The sequence below is a fragment of the Bison bison genome, unplaced genomic scaffold (assembly GCF_000754665.1).
Source record: "Bison bison bison isolate TAMUID 2011002044 unplaced genomic scaffold, Bison_UMD1.0 scf7180017864263, whole genome shotgun sequence".
NCBI lineage: Eukaryota > Metazoa > Chordata > Mammalia > Artiodactyla > Bovidae > Bison > Bison bison.
Window position 1 is genome coordinate 9,227,693 of NW_011494835.1, and position 6,831 is coordinate 9,234,523.

Here is a 6,831-nt window from a genome sequence, read left to right on the forward strand (position 1 = left end):
GCTAAGAAAGGAAACTAAAGCAAGAGACTACAACAAAGATGGGGTCGAGAGGTTCAGACACGTCTCCACGAAGGGACGCAGTCTGACACCAACTTTATTCAGCATCTTATATTTATACAGAAGAGTGTGAGAAAGACAAGAGAGTTGACATTTTTTCTTGGTTGACCTATACATCTTACAAACAGTCACAAGAAATCTTGAGAGCATGGGAATGGCACCCTGTTATTATTTCTTACACCAGATAACATTTCTCTGTGCGTGAGAAGTTTGCACAGAACTCCAGGTGCCCGCAGTAAATAAGCGCCTAATCTCTGGGGTGGTGGGACAGAGAGCTGTGTTTGCAAGCAAACCCTCAAGGACTGAGGCAGCTCCCAGAGCTGTGTCCTTTGGACAAAGGACCCCGTTCTCAAGGGCAGCTCCCCGCAGTGTCTGACTCTTTGCCACCCCATGGACTGCAGCACTCCAGGCCTCCCTGTCCATCACCAACTCCTGGACCTTGCTCAAACTCATGTCCGTTGAGTCGATGATGCCATCCAACCATCTTATTCTCTGCTGTCCCCTTCTCTTCCTGCCTTCAATCTTTACCAGCATCAGGGTCTTTTCCAAAAAAACAGCTCTTCACATCAAGTGGCCAAAGTATTGGAGTTTCAGCTTCAGTATCAGTCCTTTCAATGAATATTCAGGACTAATTTCCTTTAGGATAGACTGGTTGGATCTCCTTGCAGTCCAAGGGACTCTCAAGAGTCTTCTCCAACACCACAGTTCAAAAGCATCAATTCTTCAGCACTCAGCTTTCTTTATAGTCCAACTCTCACATCCATACGTGACTACTGGAAAAACCATAGCTTTGACTAGATGGACCTTTGTTGGCAAAGTAATGTCTCTGCCTTTTAATATGCTGCCTGATGCTGCTGCTGCTGCTAAGTCGCTTCAGTCATGTCCTACTCTGTGCGACCCCATAGACCGCAGCCACCAGGCTCCCCCATCCCTGGGATTCTCCAGGTAAGAACGCTGGAGTGGGTTGCCATTTCCTTCTCCAATGCATGAAAATGAAAAGTGAAAGTGAAGTCGCTCAGTCATGTCTGACTCTTCGTGACCCCATGGACTGCACCCTACCAGGCTCCTCTGCCCATGGGATTTTCCAGGCAAGAGTACTGGAATGGGTTGCCATTGCCTTCTCCAAATATGCTGTATAGGTTGGTCATAACTTTTCTTCCAAGAAGCAAGTGTCTTTTAATTTCATGGCTGCAGTCACCATCTGCAGTGATTTTGGAGCCCAAAATAACAAAGTCTCTCACTGTTTCCACTATTTCCCCATCTATTTGCCATAAAGTGATGGGACCAGATGCCATGATCTTAGTTTTCTGAATGTTGAGCTTTAAGCCAACTTTTTCACTCTCCTCTTTCACTTTCATCAAGAGGCTCCTTAGTTCTTTGCTTTCTGCCATAAGGGTGGTGTCATCTGCATATCTGAGTTTATTGGTATTTCTCCCAGCAATCTTGATTCCAGCTTGTGCTTCATCCAGCCCAGCATTTCTCATGGTGTACTCTGCCCTTCAGTCAGGGTTTATAATGAGGCTGGTTGGGTGAGAATGTGAAACAACGCAAATTGGCCAATTTTAACTTATTTTCACTATCTATTAATTCACTTGATGGGAGAAATAACTCAGCTACATTTCCCAGCTCTTAAACAAGAAAGATTTTATCTTTAGTCCCTCTTTTGCCTCTACTCAGATTGCTACCCAAGTTACCACCATCATTCCATGGGGCATTCATTTATCAATTTAAGAAATATTTGCTGTGTATCAGCTATGTGCCAAGCATCTCTCCTTGGCACTGAAGATGTGGCAATGAACAAAACAGACAAATATATCTGCCCTCATGAAGCTTATATTGGGAGAGGAGGGTGTAAGATATTAAAATAATTAAAGTGCTGGTTAGAAAAACAAAGCAGGGAGGGGGATTAGGGAATTTCATTGTGGGGCGTGGGGGTTGCAATTTTGGCCAGGGTGGCCAGAGGAGGACTCATTGAGAAAGGGGGCATTTGAAGGGAGATCAAAAGGAAGAGTTGGGATAAGCCTTGTGGCTATTAAGGAAAAGAACCCAGGTACAGCAGAATAACAGTCTCTTCTCTTGTTCTGAGAACAGGAGGAGGAGAAACTAAGGACAGAAATGGGGAGATCATGATTCAGGTGAGACATGGGTGGTGGCAGTGGAGGCAGAGAGAATTGGCCATATTCTTAAAGCAGAGCCAACAGGATTTGCTCAAAGATCACACATGAGTGTGAAAGGAAAAAAATAAAATAAAATAAAAGATAAGAGAGACCATCAAGATTTGGGCCTAAGCTCTGAGGAAAAAAAAAAACAAAACACTAAAGGCTGTAAGAGGAACAGTGGAAACTCTTAGGAAGAGAGTTTTAAATATGTTAGGTCTGTGGTGTTGACTGGATATCCACGTGAAGAAAGTGAAGAGCTAGTTGGATAGAAGGCTGAAATTCAAGGGAGTAATCTAGACCAGATATATAAGATTTAGAGACACAAGCCTAAAGACGGTATTTAATCCTCTGAACTGGACAAAATCACCTTATGAGTGAGTATAGATGGTAAAAGAAGTTCACTGATGGCCTAAACTCCAAGGTTGATTTTAGTCTGTTATCCTTCTGTTTCTTAAATTCTTTCTATCTTCTAGTTTGGTTCTTTTTATGGGGGGAAGAGGTAGTATAAGCATGCTTTTTATTACTAACTTTTAGGCTGGCTTACTTCTAAAATATCATTTGGGACTTAATTGTAGCTAATACATTTTAGTGATATTTTACTGTGAATTTTGTATGTATTTTTAATACCCAGCATATAGAGAAAAATAGTACATTTTAATAATTCTAATAGTAAAAATTTCCATAATACGTGTGATTATCTTGGTAATAATATTTTTCATTATTTCAAAAAATAACATAGGAGAGATTCATAATTCAAATTCTGGCACTTTGTGTCCCAAACATCTAACATCCTGTCTCATATACAGAATGTGTTCACTATACATTGATCAAATGAGTAGTTATGCATATTAACTTATTGGAAACATGAGAAATTTGAAAAATAAATTTTATTAACTGAATTTTAAAAATAGTGTTTAACTATTCCTTAATAATAAGATTTTTAAAGTTATTTTTAATTTTGAAAGTTATACCATTATAGAAATACAGTTAATATAGAAATTTAAAAGGAAAGAGAAAATAACCCAATCTAAAGAACACTGTTAAAAAAAAAAAAAAAAAAAGAACACTGTTAACATTCAAATGTATTATTTTCTAATCGTTTTATATTTATAAAGTTAATGATTGTTTTATATATATGTACATTAGTTTAATCTTGCCTTTCTCAGCAACATCACAACAAAATATTTTCTAGCCATTTTGTTTAAAATTATACCAATTAAACTAAACTATTATTCTCTTTTTAGGATATTTTGGATATTTTTAATTTTTCCGTTATCAAAAAGCAATGTTCAATGAATATCTTTGCACATAAGTTTATTTTCTGAATTAAAAATTATTGACATATACACACTGCTATATTTAAAATAGATAACCAACCGACTCATTGGAAAAGAGTAATGCTGGGAAAGATTGAGGGCAAGAGGAGAAGTGGGTGACAGAGGATGAGATGATTGGACGGCATCACTGACTCAATGGACATGAGTTTGAGCAATGTTCAGGAGATAGTGAAGGACAGGGAAGCTTGGCGTGCTGCAGTTCATTGGGTCACAAAGAGTAGGACACAGCTTAGTGACTAAACAACAACAAACCAACAAGGATCTACTATATATTAATAGCACAGGGAACCCTGCTTAATATTCCATATAACCTCAATGGGAAATTGACTTGAAAAAGAATAGATAAATGTATATGTATAACTGAATCACTTTTCTGTGCACCGAAAAGTAACATAACCACCTGAAACTAACATACCATTGTTAATCAACTATACTTGAATATACAATAAAAATTAAAAAGAAAGAGAGACAATGGAAGAATAGAAAAAATTATTTTCTTAGGTGATAGTCTAGACTTAGAATGTAATAAAACTTAAAATGTATTTTAAGATGTTTTAGAGCCTCAACATTAGATTATGTGCATTGTATCTTTATTCAAACAGTAGCTACCAAACTGTATAACTTCAGATGTAGGAAATGTGCTTTCTCAAGCATGATGTCATTACACTTTTGTAATAGTTCTGAAGAATAAAGTGTAATATTCTAACTATACCTTCAATATGTACCTTTAAGACATATGCTGAATATAACTATGCCTAGATCTGTCTAGACAAATGGCTTTTCCAGTAGTCATGTATGGATGTGAGAGTTGAACTACAAAGAAAGCTGAGCACAGAATAATTGATGCTTTTGAACTGTGGTGTTGAAGACTCTTGAGAGTCCCTTGGACTGCAAGGAGATCAAACCAGTCCATTCTGAAGGAAATCAATCCTGAATATTCATTGGAAGGACTGATGCTGAAGCTGAAACTCCAACACTTTGGGCACCTGATGCGAAGAACTGACTCATTTGAAAAGACCCTGATGCTGGGAAAGATTGAGGGCAGGAGGAGAAGGCGATGACAGAGGATGAGATAGCTGGATGGCATCACTGACTCAATGGGCATAAGTTTGAGCAAGCTCCAGGAGTTGGTGATGGACAGGGAAGTCTGGCATGCTGCAGTCCGTGGGGTTGCAAAGAGTTGGACACGACTGAGAGAATGAACTGATGTCTATACATGGGCTTTCCCAGTGGCTCAGATGGTAAAGAATCTGCCTGCAGTGTGGGAGATCTGGGTTCTATCATTGGGTTGGAAAGATCCCCTGGAGGAGGAAATGGCAACCCACTCCAGTATTCTTGCCTGGAGAATCCCCATGGACAGAAGGAGCCTGGAAGGCTACAGTCCATGGGGGTCACAAATAATTGGACACGACTGAGTGACCAAGCACAGTAAATATCCATATATATTTATACATTTATATATATATATATATATACATATACATACACACACACATATATATTTTTAAAGTAACACAAATATATTAATGCTTTCAAGAGAAAAAGAGAAAATTATTAAACTATTGTAATAAAATCTTTGTATTTGGAAATGCCAATGCAGCATTGCAGGGAAATGCTGAAGTAATCACACAGTTGTTCAACTGCTGCTGCTACTGCTGCTGCTAAGTCGCTTCAGTCGTGTCCGACTCTGTTCAACCCCATAGACGGCAGCCCACCAGGCTCCCCCGTCCCTGGGATTCTCCAGGCAAGAATACTGGAGTGGGTTGCCATTTCCTTCTCCAATGCATGAAAGTGGAGTGGGGTGCCGTTGCCTTCTCTGCAATTGTTCAAACATGGCCAGAAATCAGAGATGAGTAAAACAGTATAGCCCTTAAGCAGTTCAAAGTTTAGAAAGGGAGAAGTACAGATAAATTGAGTATTATATGAAGACCCACAAAACCCGGGGCACTGGGGTTCCACGTCTGCATAGTCACATTTGGAGAAGCACTGGACAACAGCTGTGTAAGTTAAGAGTTTCATTTTTTCACTCCTGTCTCCTGAAGAGCCCAGGTGACACATCTCAAATAGCCCATTCACTCATTCACAACTCATTCAGAATCTCTCACACCTCACATCCACCATACTTGCCATCTCAAGTTCTCTTTTTCTCAGTTTCTTCCTCTACTTCCAGTTATTTATTGCATTGGTCGTTTAGCCTCTGAAATCAAGTCCTTCACTTTTGCCTCCACTCTTTCCTAATATCCTGTTTCTTCATTTACAAAATATCTAAAAATTATTTCATTCCTATGGAGGAAAGCGAAGGACTAAGTTAGACCAGGACACTGAAATATTTCTATGATAATGAATCTAGTCCTTATCACATTTTCCCCACCTTTATTCTAAAATGTACTCAAAGAGATGCCTGACATTTAATTGCACCACTAAAAAAGCACAAACCCCTTTCTTCCAGAGTAAATGTAACTTCATATGGTCACTTCTAGAGGTGCTGCCAAGCTCAGCCTATTAATGGAAGGCAAAATCCTTTTTGGGAAATTTGACAAGGGGTGTGGATGGGAGGGTAGGGGGTGTGTGAGTATCAGGGTTTCGGTACTGGAGGTCCCAGAATGGTTCCTATCGCTACAGACCCTTCTTAGTGAAAGCCGAACAAAAACAGATTTTATCATGGGTTTGGGATTTGCTGTATGACCAGCCCTGAAAGCAGACCTGTTACCTAAGCCAAATGGCTTCCTGAGAAGCAAATGAGCAGGCAGGGCTGTAAATGACTGTCTCTATAGAGAACCACTAGAGAACCCTCTAGTGGAATTACTTTTCTAGCTGTTTACCACCCATAGGTGCCTCCCATAAAAGAAGTACAACCTTATGTACCAGAACTGACCTATCCAAGCATCCTACATCAGCATTTTCCTTCAACATTGACTCGAATTCACTGGTGTGACAAAACCGGACATAATATAAAAATCCTGGATTCCTGTTTCTCATGCTTCTACTACTGTAAGAGTTTATCTCCTAAGACTACACACTGGTTAAATTCTAGATGCTTAGACTTTGCTCAAAAAAAACCTATGGGAGAATTTTAAGAGCAGAGTTAAGTGGGTACTGAAGAGAGACACCAGGGTGTGAAATATTTTAGAGCAATCTGTGAGAAGTGATAAAGAAATACAGTAATAAGAAAATAGAAATTGGCAGCTAAATGGTAAGCTTAATAGATTTTGACCATATAAGGAGATATTAAGTGGCTTGCCATAGAATTCAATAAAGAATAAGTGAATCTCCTGTAG